Here is an 18,163-nt window from a genome sequence, read left to right on the forward strand (position 1 = left end):
CAATTATGGTTTCAAAAAAAGGAGTTAACAAATCCTGCTGAACAATCAACAGACTGAGGAACCCACACCATCTGCGTTTTTGGTACACCTGCGCGTTCATTGCACCTTATGGCGGACGAAGCCAGACTCATGACGCATCCTGCGTTCTATATTGTCCCAACGGTAATATTAATTTGTGAAACAATCAATGAAATCCATGGGATAATTAATTTGTATTATCTATTATGCATTGGTAACTCGTGCTGGGGCTCGACTTCTATTTTGACTTTGCTTTGCTTTATTTATAAATTATTTTGATGTTTGATTTGCGTATGTAGGTTATTTAGGTATAAGACACGTGTAGTAGTTGCTGTTTTATTTTTATGTTGCCTTAATAGAGTTATATTAGCGAATGATTATATTGATTATATGTGGGATTATTGTATTGATCATATGTGGATGGCGATATGTGTGAAGACATATGTGGGAAATAACACACGTGATGAAATGTAACTCACATGAAATACAACGCATAGTAATATAACGGATGGCGATATAACACATAAGGATACAATGCATGGAAAATATAACGCATGGTCACATGTGTGTCAAATATAACACATAGGTACAACGTATGCGAACTACAATGCACTTGAATTGAACGTACGGCAATATAATGCGTGTAAACAGAATACATGGCGATATAACGAAGGTATAAACTGCGATAAGAATGCATGAAAATATACCACGATACAGCTATTGTACATTAGCAAACATGATCCGAAGATCAAATAAATGATTGAAAATCTGTTTGTCGCGTGTCCGATCGGTAAGCGATCCGATCCTCGAAATCTTCATCGAGATCATTAAATTCACGCGACGTTTGCTTGTTTGCAAGAGACTCGACTCTTCTGAAATTCACTCGACCGGGCCGGAACTCGGTCGAAGCCGGTTCCTCATGTAATTTCCTGCTCGAATACAATAGCACTCGAATTGCACTGATCAACCTCGATCCCCTAACCGAGACGAATCTCTTCGCCTCGTGAGCACAGTAAACAACCGATTCTCCGGCGTTATTTAGAAATCGAATTCGCGATCGACTACTACTACCACTGCTGAAACGCGTTTCGGCTTTTCGTCGAAACCGATCCGGATAAAAACGATTGAGAACCCCTGATGAAACTACTATTACTGGTATCGGGGTAAAAACGCTGAAAATGAATTAACTTTTTGCCAAGCCGCCAGAACACCGACCGCCACGCTCGAGTCACATTCTGAGGGGCATTGTGGAGCGTGTCACGCGGCCTCCGTGATGGCCCAGGATCGCGAATTAACCAGCTCCGCTTCGAGGATGAACATCGGACCTGACCTCGAGCAGATTACCAGCTACCCACAGCCCGCTCCTTGCTCCTTGATTCCTTAATCGAGGTCGTGTTTTTAAGAAATCCTTCGCTTCTTACGCTCCTGTCCGTCATTCTCGTTATTACGATCCGTGAAATGAAATTTACGCTTGCGCTGGGGACTTTGGGCCCGGAAACTTCTACCAGTAGCATTGGTAGCTTTAACATCTTCAGGGATGCTTTCTTCAAGTTATGAAACGAAATTGTCTTGTCTCAAATCTGTTGTAATTATATGTATAGATAGATTCGAAAAAAATTGATCACATGTGGTAACGTACATATGTTATAGATATATTATAATATCACATAATATTCACATATTGCCCACATATGATCTACATATGATCCACAAATTATTTACATGTATGATCTACATATGATTCACATATTGTCTACATGTGATCTACATATGATCCACATATGATCTACATGTGATTTACATATGATCCACATATGTTCTACACATGATCCATAGATTATCTACATATATGATCTACATATGATCCACATATTGTCCACATATAATCTACATATGATCCACATATTGTTCACACATCATCTACATATTATCCACATATTATCTACATATTAACCACATACTCTCCACATAACATCAACATTTCATCCACAAAATATCCATATATCCACATATGATTAACGAATCTGAAAAGACAAACCAAGCATCCACACACGTGTGAATATTCTTCAAGTTGAACGAACCACGATAAACTCATGAAGTCAACTCGTTTAATAGAGGATATGTAAATACCAGTTTTAAACAGGTTTTTGTAAAATAGACTAGAAAATTGTAGATGATTCAGCGCCAGTACGACGACAAAATTTTAAATAGATGCACACTCAAAAAAATGAGGGAAGAAAAGTTTGAAGGTTGTAGACGTTGCATAGAAATACACGGTTTAATCATCGAAACAGGTTTAAGTTGTTACTACGCCATTAGCGGGAGAGTGCTTTTTGTTTGGTACTATGATTAATTGCATGGAAAATTGCACGAGGGAGAGGGAGGATAAACACCAGAGAAAACAGGTGAAAAAGTGTGGACAACTTAACAACTGTTTTCCCACGTTCATGCAAGATCATAAATGCTTGAAAATTTTTTTTATGGTGTGTCATTAGATTGTGGAGGATTATACGGGGGGTTTTGTAATGTGGAGGGATGTATTTTAAAGCTGCACTTGCCATACTAGTTTTGTAGATTGTTACTTCGGTTTCTGAGATTATGGAGCTAAATATGGAGAATGTGTAAGTGTGCAAAACTTAATGTAGGCAAATTACGAATTTGGCAAATTAGTATGAATTTTCCAATTTTTGGGTATCAAACTTTATTACTTCTCAAGTTACCAAGTCTCGAAATCTTCACATTTTTCTTTTCTTATATTTCTACTGCTTTATGTTATTACTTGTTGACAGTTGTAAATTTGCAGATGAACAATAATTAAATACTGAAATATCTAAATTGTTAAAATTCCACAGAACTCAATAGAACATTCAAAGTATTCAAGCACTCAGATTGCCTAATTTCCACATCTTCACCCAAACCACTACTCTCCAAAGAAACCAATTCCTAATTTTCAAATCTTCAAATGTCTCAAATTACCAAATTCCCTAATTCAGAAATCTCTACATAACCAACTAGTTAAATTCCCAAATCCTTAATTCAGCAAATCCCCAAACTTCACCGATTACGTGATCAGCTAGGTAGGATGAGGTACAAGGTGATTAATGCGTAGGACGCAGACAAGTTAAAGAGCCGGTTGACATTCCGAAGCAGTCTGTCGATTTTTAAGACGGCAAAGAAACGATTTCTATGCAAATACCCGTTGTCGAAGAGATTTGTGCTCAGGTGGGCCTGATCGATCACCATATCCCCGTGATCGACGCGTCTTCCGCTCTCCGACCGCAACGCGATCGAGCGCAGCCGCGATACCACGCGAAAATCGTACGCACACGCTCGTACCACGCTCCTCTCGTGTATTTACCTTGCGGTTTCGATCGTGGCTTATTTAAATATAAATTACACGAGGGCTCGCGGGCTCGCGCGGGCAGCCGATTATCGTGTTCGATCGTCGATCGAGCATGCGCCCAAAAAGGGACTCGTACGACTATCGTTCCGATCATAATTGCGGCAAAGTGTGATCGCGGCGTTGCCCGATCACGAGCGACCCTTCGATAAATCGATCTTTCGGCTGAGCACCGCTGTCTGGGTCCCTTTGTGCTCGCGGATAACGATCGTTCTGCGATCGTAATGGCGCGAGATTGTCGGTCTACTCGGTCCACGAGTGTAAGGGCACCACACCCGGCCTATATATACTTTTGCGTCGGCCAGCGATGTATCAATTTCTCAGAAGACACGACCAACGGACATAATAATCTGCGCTGGAACGTCGATCGATATCGATATCCAGCGAGGATATCCAGAGCTGGATATTGCACGGTGACGCGGCGAAAAGGTGGCCATTGTTGAGAGCTAACCTCCTTCGACTTCGGTCGCGGTGCAAACGATACTCTCGGATTTTTGATCGTTGCAGTATCTTTGGACACCTTTATCTTTAATTTTGTTGGGGATCTAGATATTGACAACTTCAGTCAATAGTGTTAGAAATTTAGAGTTTGAACGGCGTGAGACATGTGTGTTTTGTCAGGGTGCTATCCTGTAAAGGGCGAGTCGTAAGGGAAAGTTTCGAGGCTAAAGGATAAAGAATAGTTAAAGGCCATGATGATATGTCCTCATGATTTTTCCTATAAAAGGTATATTAAGAAGTGTGGTTCAAAGCACTGCTAGAAGTAAAAATACAAATCTACTGTTCAGTGAATTAATTAATATAATAAATACTGTCAGAGCTTGGTATCTAGCTATATTGAAATCAAGAATGTTGAACTTAAATAACCAAAATGACAAAAATAGAAATAAGAGAATATAAAATTAAATTAGAGTGAAATTAAATTAAACGATCCTATTGATCCAACGGTTAAGAAATCTCGTCGTCGAATCAACCTCGTAATACTAGTTTACGTTTGCGGAGATATTGTGAATTATCAACGAGTAATTAATCAAATACACTCGCGCAGCATTTTGATGCTTAATCCGATGGTTTGTTAATATTCAACGGAAAGCCGAATCACGTTGGCTTTGTTCTAATAACGTTTGATTTACTTGAATCGACTCTGAATAGTCGTAAATTACACGAGATTGCGAGAGCGTTGTTCGCGGTCGAAACCAACATTCCAGCGTCTAAATCTACGCGTGACGAGCGGGGTACTCTCTCCGATACGATTGTACACGCTCAAAGATGCGTTTTCAACCTCTGCGATCGATAACTGCAGCTCGGTAAATTTCTGAGCGAACGATAAAATATTCCTTACGTTACAAACTGGTTATCGAAATTACTGCACCTTCTTCTTCTTATTATTATTATTAAAAATAACTATTCGAAATTGCGGAGATCGATTTATTGAAGGTTTAAACATACTTCGATACTCTAAATAAATATTATCTATTATTAATATTGTTAATGTGCCTATTATTAATATTGTTCAACATACATATCTACAAATATAAATATACTTTCTTGTTTATAAAACTACATATGTACACCATCCACATATGTCGCTTTTAAAACACCTATGTCATTTCTATCGTTACACATTTCCTACAATTCACTTTATTTGTTATTCCACGCCATTAACAACTATTTACTTAAAATAACCGCGGGAATAGCAAATGTCGACGCGTCATCAACGACCATCGGCATCGAGCAAGTGATAATCGACGCGTAAGCGTCCATTCGTTCCGACAAACGTGCCGCGGACAAACAGCTTTGTCCTCGTTGATAGGCGTGTAAATATTGTAATTAAAATGTTCGATAATCATTGTCATTTTTCGAGGAACCACTTCGGGTGATTCACGTTGCGTTATGGCTGCGCATCAGGCAAACAATGAGGGCAACATCGACCCGGCGTTATCGTCAATTTCGCGTCGCTGCATCGTCGCCATTTATCGTTACAGCTTTTGCACGTGTCACGACAAACGGAACGCGTTAATGAGTATAAATTTTTAACATCTACCTTTATAATTTACTTCGCGGCCTCTGTCGAATGTTTTCCGGACGTAAAACACCCTAATACGTTCACCATCATCGGGGATTTACTGACTAGAGATTTTTAAATATTTCGGGAGAAAATCAAGCGATAATTAAAATAAATGATAATTTTTTTCAAATGTATTCATTTGCAAATATCAGATGATATAAAATGTTGTTTGAAGCTCATGAAGTTCAAGAGTTTATATGTACATTCTTCAGCTTCGAAGTCATTGTATCATGGAACTAAAAAATTTTTTAATTTGAAGTGTCGTAGTTTCAAAATTCTAATACTGTGGCTGTTACTATGTTAAAACCACCTAAGACTTCATCGAACTATTTCAGCAAGCTTCATCTAACTATAAAATTAAAAAATTCAAGTGTCCTAAACTTACAAAATTGATTCCATAATTCTAAAGTCCTAAATTTCTAAAATTCCAAAATTTAAAATGAACTTCAAAACTTTTGTGAAATGAAAAATTTTTAATGTTCCAAAATGACAAATTTCCAGGGTCCCAAAATAAGAAGAAAGCAACCGATACCGAACGAAAGGCAATCAGAGCTTTTGCTCATAATCCCACCCTCGAATTATCATTTACCCTTGAATCCTTCCGCTCTCTCGCGCAAACACGGACGGTCCATAAAGGACCCGTTGCTCCAGATCCTAGGAACCTCGACCCCTAATCCTCCGTACAATACCGGCCTCGCATTGGCGGCAATTTTATTTCGATTCTCCCGACAGCGGGGCTCGCAGAACCAGCCTGGGTCATATAATAAAGGCAGCGTGGAAACAATATAAAACAATAAAGGGTTCTTACCATAACCGTGCGCGGTTCAGCCGGCACGATATTGTATCTGCTACAGGGTGAAACGGTGCGGGGGTGGGTTGGAGCCGGTATAGCGATACGTAAGGTGGCAGGAAAGGGGTGGTCGGGGGTCAGTTGTCTAATATATGTGATAATAACTTCGAGCCGGGAATCGAAGCCGACCGCCTGCGAATCTCGGATCTGCATATATGGATTGCCGACTTTCTCGCCCCTTTCTTCGCATATCCGACTTTCCAACCCCTCTCGCCCTTCGCAGGTACGTGTGCATGCGTACTCTGAGAGTACATGCGTTATTCTGTGCTTTTAAGGAGGTTATTTTCAAGGTTAATAGAGTTATGTGACAATTTTTGTTTAATTTTGGTATGAAATGTTTGATGACAATAAGAAAGAATTGTTCTGTATGAGAGAGTCAGAGTAACTGGTGACAGTAATTGACTTGTGCTATATATGATAATATATGACATACATATATGATATGTAATATATGTAATATAGTATACTAAATGTATTCAATCATCCTTCAAAATTTATCAGAAAAATTTAAAAAAATATTAAAAAGAAGAATACAAAAATTATATGATCATATGTGAATATCCAATTAATATATCATATGTAACAATGTGTATATGCATCATGTTTCAATACATTTTAATACAAAAAGTTTAACATAAGATTAATATTAATTAATTGTCTTGCAAAGTACATCCTCACAACTGACATAACTTAAAAACGAGCGAAACATGAAATTTCTGCCCAACCTTTAAACAGTTTGATAAAGTGTATCCAGTATTTTAAAAAAGTCCGAAAGGAGAAATAATTTCCCGTCTCGTACATCCCGCATCGAAAATCCCGGAAAAATATAGCGGATTCGGTGGTAAAAGAGAGATACGGTTTCGTAGTTGAAGGGCTTAAAAAACGATACTATCGTTTCAAGCTGCCACGCGATCCCTTTGACCCTGTAACCATGGAATTGCCCGTCGAGCGTATGATTCCCGTGTCATTTCCTCCGCGAGCGTCGTCTTTCCACGTGGTTTCTGCCGGTCTTTCGCCGTTTCGCGCAACAACCCCAATACGGATGGTCCCGTCGCATTATATCACGTTACGTCACATTATGCGCCTAGCATGCCACACCGGAACATTACGATGTTCTCTGTTATGCCGGCTGCTTGGTTAATGTTCTGTGGCAGAATTCCAGCCGCGCTGTCTTCCCGAAACAAACACTTTGCTCGCCGTGGCGTTCAGAAGTAGCTATCGGCTCGCAATTCAACGGTTTACCGACTCCTTTCTCGTCGCGAGCCAGGAAGCTGCGGTGATACAGCACGATCCTTACCAAATCGGCCACTAAACGTGAACCCACTCCGTAAACATTATTGCATTAGCTATTCCCCGGTGCTCTTTCGATTTACTGGGCTCTTCGATCATTCCGAATATTTTTGGTTTCTTTCCTACATTATTCGTAATGGATGTGAAGATATATTTATATTAGTTATTTATATATTTATATATTTAGGCATACTGGCATGCTCGTCTGAGGTGACGATAACTTTAGGTCCTAGGGAATTTTATTGAACTTTGTCACATGTGGTATTGTGATAAAATATATATTGTCCACATATGATTGTACACATGATCCACAGATTATCCACATACATATATGATTTACATATGACCCACAGATTATCCACATGTATAATCTACATATGATCTATGTATGATTCACAGATCATCCACATACATGATCTACATATGATCCACATAATGTTCACATATGATCTATATATGATTCACAGATTATCCACATATTGTTCACATATGATCTATATGTATATGATTCACATATTATCCACACACATGATCTACATATGATCCACATATTGTTCACATATGATCTATATATGATTCACAGATTATCCACATACATTATCTACATATGATCCACATATTGTTCACATATGATCTACATTTGATCCACATATTATCCACATATATGATCTACATATGATCCACATATGATCCACATATTATCCGCATATACGATCTACATATGATCCACATATGATCTACATAAAACCTCAGGAATTATACCACACAATTTCTTGCACCCCCTAAATACCAATTTCCAAAAAAATTCCAGTGAGGCCCCAAAATATTCCGTAAAACATTTCACAAATTTTCAGATCGCAGAACTTGAATGATCAGCGATTCTTGATCGAATATCGATCGTTCAGGAGAACGTATCATTTCGCCTCGGTCGTTTTTCTCGCGGATGAAAGTCGGACTAGTTCGAGCGAGTCGCAACATCTCCATCCGGTAAGAAACCGAAACCTATTAAAATCCCCTAGTGCTTAATCGAATCGCGAGCAAGAAGTTAGCCGCGAAAATGTTTAATCTCGACGGTCTTGACCACGTACCGCGTTCATTACGTTTTTTCCCTCCGCAATGATATCAATCGTCCGCCCCCGCCCTGTTGCTCTCGATTCCCCGTTACCGAACAGACTCCGTATTCTTGCAGAAAGGAGAAAGACGAAGAGAGAGAAGAAGACGAAGAGAAAGAGAGAGGTAGAGAGAGATAGAGCACGACAGGAACGCTGAAAGTAACGAAGCTCGTTCCTCGGAACGTAACGGCCTCGTTAAGCGGCCGATCGCGGAGCGTACGGGTCGAAGATGCGTTTTTAATGATTCTCGAAAGTTTCCTGACTCGCGGGGAGCCACGTCGCGTATGCTCCCTCGATTCCACCAGTTCCCGGACACGCTGCTCTAACGAGAAAGCGAGGGAGCTGCGTGGCCGGACGAAGAAAAGAGTCACCAGGAGGAACGAAGAGTGGAGGGAAGAAGAGGGAGGGCGAAACGAGGATGGGGGGGCTTTACAGAGGGTATACGACATTATTAACAGTCTCTCGTTATTTATTCCTCGTTAATCCCATGCATTTATTACGCGACCGCGCTATGCTTTCGTCTCTAACAAGGGAACAACCCTGGCTGTCCGACTTCGATTTTAACTGGCTTATCTGACCCGTACACCTTTCTTTACGATATCTCTGAAATATTAGCCGCACGCTCGATTAATCAGAACGCGAATAGCCGTGCGGGATCAAGCTTTAAACGTCTAATCGTAAATAGGTTTAGTTTTTAACGTGAAGTAAGAAAATATCAAAGTAGTGAACCAATAAACTAATCCTAATAAATATTAATTCAAGAATTTCTTGACATAAATCAGTCCTTAATTCAAAATCAGACCTCGACTTTTCCACGGAAAAAGAATAATTAAAAACTGGAAATAAATCGAGGAAGGTAAATATTGTTTTACGCCATTCGAATCCTCCCGCGTCTCCACAGAGGAGTAATTACTCCAGCGCCGAGATACGCTTTCTCGCATGACCCACACACGCGAGCTTTGTGCCTGTAATGAACGGTTAGAAACAACGACTTCTAATGGCCAAATGAAAGCAGCGAGAAAGGAAGGGAGAGCGAAGGTGGCGCAGCGTTTCTAGCTGAAAGGTAATTTATTATCGATCGCGTTTGTAATCGCGTGTTGCCTTCGCAAGTGCGCCGTCTCGCTTCTCTCTCGGTCTCTCGCGCGCGCAACGGCTGACCCCTCCGGGCGAGCGCGATGAACGCGCTTAATTAGTGTGCTTAATTAATAATTCCACTGGCGGGGCCTCTCCTCTACGCGGAGATGCGTGAAAACGCTCGTAATGCCTTCCTGAATTCCTCGCTCTCTGACACGGCCCTTTGTCGGGATACTTGCGGCCATTCTTGCCTCTGTCCGACTCTTGGATCTCCGATAACGATCCCCAACTTATTCCACCCCCGATAATAATTTCTCCAACCCGCGAACGTTAACTGGATTTATGTGGTCCTTCTGATATCAATCATTTTCTAGCTCTTCTTCTCTGTGACAAACTTAGATAGGTACAAGGTATCATGTCTTATATGTACTCTTGTGCATCACATATGTTATATGTACTCTTCTGTATGACACATGTAGTATGTATTCTTGTGTATTACACATGTTATATGTACTCCTCTGTATCACACATGTAGTATGTACTCTTGTGTATCACATATGTTATATGTACTCCTCTGTATGACACATGTAGTATGTACTCTTGTGTATCACATATGTTATATGTACTCCTCTGTATCACACATGTAATATGTACTCTTGTGTATCACACATGTTATATGTACTCCTTTGTATGACACACTTGGTATGTACTTTTCTGTATCAAACATGTTATATGTACTCCTTTGTATGACACACTTGGTATGTACTTTTCTGTATCAAACATCTTATTCTGTAACACATCTTATATGTACTCTTGTGCATATATGTACACATATGTTTGGCAAATTTTACATACACTCTCATATGATGCATGACAAGTCATGTATTCATATGTATACCTAATTTTACATCTGTTCTTACTTATGACTAACATGTATGCCTTAAATCTCCACAAACATCAAAATTGAAGGTGAAGACTCAGTACACACATGTAGTTCTCCCTATTCCTTTTGAGGTTATGTATGAACCCCTGCAGTCGAACATCGTCATATAAGTAGCAATTTTTATTAATTAACTGGAATGTCACTTGCAAGGTCCACACAATATAATTTCGTCAACGTGGATTAAATGTGTCTTCACACATAGACATAGTAAGTATAGTAAGTAAGGAGGTGGTAATCGAAAAGTACGCCACAAGAACGTTTCTAGTTATCATAAAAATCTGTCGGAACATGGATTCCGTCCTCGTGCACGAACGCAGAAAAGAGCTGCTTGCACGCGGGATTAACCGAGACGGGGTAGGAAGACGGGAGGTGGAAGGGAGAAGAACGAGGCGAGGGTAAGGCACTAATGAGCAAATAAGGCGAAAAAAGGTGAAAATTCATTAGCAGTCAGCTAGCAATGGACGATGGGGGAAGGGTTACCGAGAATCGGCGTAACTCTTTTCTCGGTAAAGGACTCGTGCCTCGACAAAGGACTCTAAAAATAAATACATAATTAAACGTCGCGATAATTAACTTCTTTATGCCGGGAGAGGATCGAGAGAAACGAGCTTTAACTTGCGTGTGCTGTTCGGAAGAACTCTTTTCATTCGCTTCGAAGAATCAGTTGGACTATTCATGATCATAATGTTCAAGTTTCACGCGTAATAAATACAATTATCCTGGAACAAATGGTGGCGATAATTACGACTCTTGATTGGAAACCTCGACACAGTACGATTTAATAAGGTGATTTCAGTGTCGTCATTTGATTATCTTTATAACCTATAGTAGTGAACCATGCTATGAGGAAATTATATACGATGTATATGAAACATCTAACAAGACTGCAACATCAGAAACATTTATTACAAAATAATGTCCTTATGATGCAATTACTGTTATTTAAACCCCTTTGTTTTTATTCATGTTTTTAGCTGAAAATTATGGACGTTTCCTAAATATTAATTCTTAGAATATGAGCATATAAAGAGAATGTACAAGTTGGTACGTTTACAAAATGGCCGAAAATCAGATTTTAACCCAATTTCATGTTGATATGTAAATTTTCTTGAACACAAAATACATACTTCGTACTTGTATCAATAAGTGTATCATTCTAATCATTTCTGTTAAAAATAATTGAAAATATGAGGTGTTGACTACCTTCATCTTCAGTCAAACTGCATTAGCCCAACGACAACGTTCAAGGAATAAAAACACACTAAAAGAGTAAAATATGAATTACTCTAGAGAACTTAGAATAAAGGAGGTTGTCAGAGTGGATAGATTGGTCAAAGATCCAGCAGTTAATTCGGTCTAACGGTAACATTGAGAAATCGGGATTCGAGGAGAGTGTTGGTGCGTAGATCGGGAATACAATTACGCGAGTGACCAGATGTTCGATCCAGCGTTCCCGCCGTGGGCCATAAACGGGCTAAAAGGGGACGGGTATCGAGAAAATCCGTTCGATCTGGCTGAAAGCCGCGCTCTGATCGACTCGTTCGCGGATCAGCCGAGTCCACTCTAATTTAGACATTTTCGGCCGGCTGGTATATTTGTTATATTTTCACTCGAATCATTATTACGCGGCACCGCACCAGGGGATTACCGTTTAATCCGGCCCGCTATAAATTGGGCGGAATCGCATCCCCGCGTTAACTCTGCGTCTCTTTTCATCCGCCGATCATTTTATACCCCTTTTGTTTCGGTCACAACCGCATTGTCTATTCGATCAAAATAGAAACATATAAGGCGTAAAAACGTGACATGTACAAACGCTGACGAAGAGAAAACAAGTTTAGGGTAGGGATAAACTTTGTACAGGTTGATGATGGTTGTTAAGAGTCATAACATGTTCAGAGTCATGATATGTTTAATACATGTGTGGAGTCATAACATGTTCGATATATGTGTAGAGTCGTAACATGTTCAATACATGTGTAGAGACATAACATGTTCAATACATGTGTGGAGTCATAACATGTTCGGTACATGTGTAGAGTCATAACATGTTCAATACATGTGTAGAGACATAACATGGTCAATACATGTGTGGAGTCATAACATGGTCAATACATGTGTGGAGTCACAGCATGTTCAATACATGTGTGGAGTCATAACATGTTCGATACATGTGTGGAGTCATAACATGTTCGATATATGTGTAGAGTCATAACATGTTCAATACATGTGTGGAGTCATAACATGGTCAATACATGTGTAGAGTCACAGCATGTTCAATACATGTGTGGAGTCATAACATGTTGACATACAGATATGGAGATTTAGAAGTTTGGTAAACTGGAAGTTTAAAAATTGGAATTTGAAGTGAATTTGGAAATTTGAGAATCTATATACTCGTAGACCTGAGAATTGACGTAAAAATTTTGAAAATGTAAAAAGTTTGAAACTTTTCAAATTAAAAAGTCCGAAAAGAGTTTTCAAAACATGAAAATGTAGAAATTTGCGGATTTTGAACATTTGAAGTTTACGTATCGTTATCTAAAGGAAAGCAGTGGAGTGCATGTACGGTTCTATCATTTGACGATGATCGTTATCATTATCATCGTTGTCCGTATCGGTGTTCGGTTGGTCAGTGTGCATTTTCTAGCGAGGATGCTCAGACCACTCGTGCGGCCCGTATATTTGACCACTTGTTAAATCGGCCTTCGTCCCTTGTCGGAGAATCGTATCGCGTTCGTGGCCCGAGGTCCTGCGGTAATAACTGGATGCCATTATAAAATCTCCTGAGGGAAACCAGCTAAGGGTACCTTTCCCTGCCCCCCTCTCTCCCCGTGCTCTCCCGCGTTTTCTTTCTTTCTGTCCATTTCTCTCTATCTCGTTCCATCGAACGACTCGGCTGTTCCTTCCTTCTCCCTTTGTCCTGTTCGATTTCTTTCTATCCGACTCGCTAGCCGCCTTCTCCTCGGTCCCGTTCGTCCATCCTGGTCGTTACTGCCAGGATACGGATTTTCTCCGTTGACCGACGATATTTCTTTGCCGCGATTCGAGTCTCGTTTTGCTCTTCGTCGTAACCCGTACATGTATGCCTGCCTCGGTTCGACCTTACCGAATATTCCTGGATTCCGTTCCTCCGTGTTTCCTCCCTCGTTGCTTTTTTTGCTCCTTTCTCTTCTTGTCCATTCTGGGCGTGATTCTTTTCGAAGTCAGCCCCGCTCGCCCTTTTCCGAGCAACCCTTTCGTGAAACGGCCGGAAGGGAACGGGATTTTGTGTCGCGAAAAAACGAGAAACTTTGAAGAAAGGGAAACTATGAATCGAATGCATGCTCACTCGAAGACACAAATCAGATTTCCAGTTTTTATCTAATCATTTTTTCTGACTTTGGTCAGCTTTGCATTTTGTCAGAGTTTTAGAAATTTAAATCTGTGGTTATTATTCAGCTATGAGCTTCCATATCTTTAGATGACTCAAGTCTATTGACGGAATCATTCATAAAGGCTAATGTTAGAACTATCAAACCCTTTACTATTAAATTGCACTTTGCTTTACTTTAGTTACAAAAAATATTGAGACGTTCTTCTTGACGTCTGTGTTGATTTGTACTGAAACGAAGAATCAATGTATAACATAATGTATACAAATTTAGAAATTAATATGTACGTGTAGTACATTTGTAGTACACGTAGTTTGTACATTGTGTATACACTGACATATACTACTAGATTATAACATATTATAATATACACATTAATATACATAATTCTATTTATTTTTCTACGTCATTTTTAATATCAAATTCAGTGTGCTTTGAACACCGATAAGTTTCCTGTTAAAGCAGTTTCGCCATACTTCTAAAAACTGATCAAAAATCGAGTACAATATTTTTACATACATATATTCCCCGCGCTACATTCGTACAAAAGTATTAGCGTGAATTGTTAAAAATATCAATAAAATGTTTGTATGAAAAATCTTCCGTTTGAATTTGTAACATTGCTTGAATTGTTAACAACTTTTCCACAGTATGTAATACTCTGTTACGTGACATACGAAACATTACAGAACATGAATACTGTATGATCATTTTAGAAAAAAGTGCATTCTGACCAACGTCAATTGTGAGCAACGTCTACGTTTCGCAATTAATGTGTCTACAGAAAAGTACCTCAGATGCAACACGTGATTATAAATGTCTCAAATGAAAATTAATAAAAAAATTATTTAAAAAAATTGTTATTGATGATTGTAGGTGTTTGTGATATTACAGAAGAAACATCGAAGATCGTTATTGGAAGTAGCATGTTCGTAATTAACAGGGAGGAAGATATAGAGGGAGAGCGTAGATGTGCATGATTTAATTAGACGAGGGTGATACCGCGATCGTTCAAAGGGACAGGCTCAGAAAAAAAGGCTACATTCATAATTATACCGTTGATAGTATTAACGAAACAACAAACATATCGGATATCCAATTACGTTCGCGTATCACTGTACAGGATTTGTTACGAAAAAGAAAGAACGAGGCTTTGATTCCGTTCAAACGTAATCCGACAGTTTAATTATCGCGTTTGTATATAAATAAACGCAAAAAAGCTTTCCGCGTCGACATAATACGACCCGTTGTCTCGGCGACTTTGCAACCGAGTTGTTTTCTGACCCCCTAACAAATTACTCGCGTTATTGTGCCAATTATCCGCGAGGCTTTATCGCTGAAGACGGAACGCATTCCTACGGTTACACGATGTCGAGATAAATGACAAAAGATTGACGAACAACGACGAAAGTTTGTCGTCGTGCCAAAATTCCAGGAATTTCGCGGTACCGATTTAGTAGCTGAACGTTGTGCGTGTCTTCGAGGCGAATCATACTTTTCGCTGATATACGAGATGTCAATTTAATTGCAGAAAATACTTCGGTCCGACACGCGAGCCCCGCGTCGAGCAGTTTAAATTAGAGAGCTCAAAGACGCGGGACTCGTAGTCGCGGCATTCGAACAACGACGGAACACAAACTCGAGCTGGAAAGAACGCCGGGCTCCGATTACTAGAACAGCTCTAGACGCTGCATTTTGTCGCCGAGGAAATTCGCTAAGATTCTCACCACATTTTCTGATTTCAAACTTTTATATCAATTTTAGTGCATTAGGTCAGATTTCCTCGTATTATGTTACGAATAAGTTGAGTTACTCATAGTAGATTCAGATTAGAGGTTAAGGAGGTTTTAAGGTTAAGAAGTTAGGTTAAGTTCACTCGTATTTGGACGGGGTTAACTTAGATCTTAGAAGCTAAGGCAAGTTGATACATAAGGTAGGTGTACTCATATTTGATCAGATTTACATTAGATTCTTAGGTTCAGGGTAAGTTAGGTTAGATACTCTTAATTGATCAGCGTTAAATTAGATCCTTAGGTTCAGGGTAAGTTAGTTGTACTCATATTTGATCAGAATAAATTACATCCTTAGTTCAAGAATAAATTAGACAAGGTATACATTTAAATTTATATTAAATAGTGTTCTATATCACAAGATTAAATGTACTCATACTTGATCAAACTTAAATTAAATCCTTAGATAAAAGATGAGTTTTCTTCCTGTATTCAAAGTAGGGTCACGTTAAATGACAGATAAATTACGTTTCAGTTAGCTTATCAGGTTAGGTTAAAACTAACCATGACAAACAACATATGTGCAATTATATATAATGATAAAAAATAATGTAACTCATTCCAATTTGTATGACTCATTTAAAACTCACATTTCCTTCCACGAATAGTAAATGACTTATCAATAAAACTAATTACTACATTGCACTGTTCACTCACCTTTAGATAATGCAAATTATGTATTTTCATAGCTGAGGTGCTTCAGATGCGCGTGCGCAGGCACACTTGTCAAATGGACGCTAAATATCTAACGAATATTAACAATAAACTAAACGTTATGTTCTACGCGAAACAATTACAAGTACGATGTTTACGGAGCACGATAACGTGCGTCGTTACGGGACGAATACCGAAACATGACTAATCGTCCTACGGTGGACCGAATCGCGCTTCGCTTCGACGGCGTTAGGTCACGTTACAGTGAAAACAACCTTTTTGCCAGTTTCTCTGCCGACTAATTGTATAGAAGTCCGTTACCTGAACGTTCTACCAACTATTCGAGAGAAATTTTGTACTGACAGTGATATATTTCCAGAGTATTTATGGAATTATTTCATCGCGGCGTGCGACAGCGTTCGAAATGTCGCGGCAATTGACCGCTGGTCTCCGCGCATGCGCAGTGAATAGAATAACAGGGTGCGCATAACTTCATTCGAATTTTTTAGTGAAAACTTATACATAATTTAAATCGGTAAATTTTTGCATTGAATTCAATTTTTGTATTATCTTAGAGAAGTTTAGTTTAAAAAATTAACTTAAAGAAGTTAAATTAATTTATATTCTTGTGATTATTTAATGAAATAGCAAATTGTGCCTACATTACTGAATTCAATTTTTGTACTATCGTAGACAAGTTTAGTTTAAAGAATTTATTTAAAGAAGTTAAAGGTATATTCTTTCGATCATTTAATCAAATAGAAAATTGCACCTGCGTTACTGAATTGATATTTAAACAACATATCATTTAACATGTATTTTCTTTTCTAAAAACTACACCTATGTTACTAAATTAATTCTTAGTTGCTGTATATTAAATATATACAATTTTAAATTAGTAAAATAATAAAATATAGCAGGCAGCAGTAAACTAATTTAAGAAAATTAAGCGGTACAAATACGAATAGTAATTGTCAAAATATAAGGGAAACATCTGCCACCGGTATAAACACATCTGTAGTACGATTCGCGAAACCGGTATCGAAAAAAAAGAAAAACAGCTCGGAACGTATTAACGTATAAACGTGAAATTAAACTCGAAGCTGTTACAGGGAATCGTTAACCGAATCACGCTTTCCGAATCGATTGATTTTCAGAAACGTTATCAAACAATTAGGAGGCATTAATTTTACACGGCGGTAATTACAGGCAGCAGCGGTGGCATCGAGAACGAGAAACAAGTTCTTGGAATTAAAAAGCCGAACAAAACTTTTCTACCTACCCTCTTTATCTCGTTATTGGGGTAAACGCTCGGGAACGTGTCCCGATTAATCCCGTTCAGGATCGCGGAATCGAAAATTGTGTATCGCGAACCGATCGAAATGAAGTCCCGCGACGGGCAAAGAACCAGCAGGATAATTAACAGAAGTAAGAAAATTAAAACGGGGAAAGCAATTAACAAAGGAACACACACGGGCGTTGTAACACGGTGGCCGGTCGTAAAGTAAACTGGTAAACAAAACCGGTTTAATTAAATGCTCGCTGTAAAAACGGTCGGAAAGTTTCGAAAGTGGAAATTAACGAAGACGC

The 18,163-nt window shown here is 39.0% G+C and overlaps 1 protein-coding gene across 1 annotated transcript in view; it reads right to left on the minus strand.

Moving 5' to 3' along the window:
- LOC100880605 (uncharacterized) overlaps nucleotides 1-16,789 on the minus strand; it is a 386,346-nt gene extending 369,557 nt beyond the window's left edge. Inside the window, exon 1 of the mRNA XM_076531013.1 lies at nucleotides 16,577-16,789. The gene's annotated coding sequence lies outside the window, so the exon portion shown is untranslated. The remainder of the gene's footprint in view (nucleotides 1-16,576) is intronic.
- Nucleotides 16,790-18,163: the final 1,374 nt, after the last annotated feature.

The sequence above is a fragment of the Megachile rotundata genome, chromosome 1 (genome assembly GCF_050947335.1).
Source record: "Megachile rotundata isolate GNS110a chromosome 1, iyMegRotu1, whole genome shotgun sequence".
Taxonomy (NCBI): domain Eukaryota; kingdom Metazoa; phylum Arthropoda; class Insecta; order Hymenoptera; family Megachilidae; genus Megachile; species Megachile rotundata.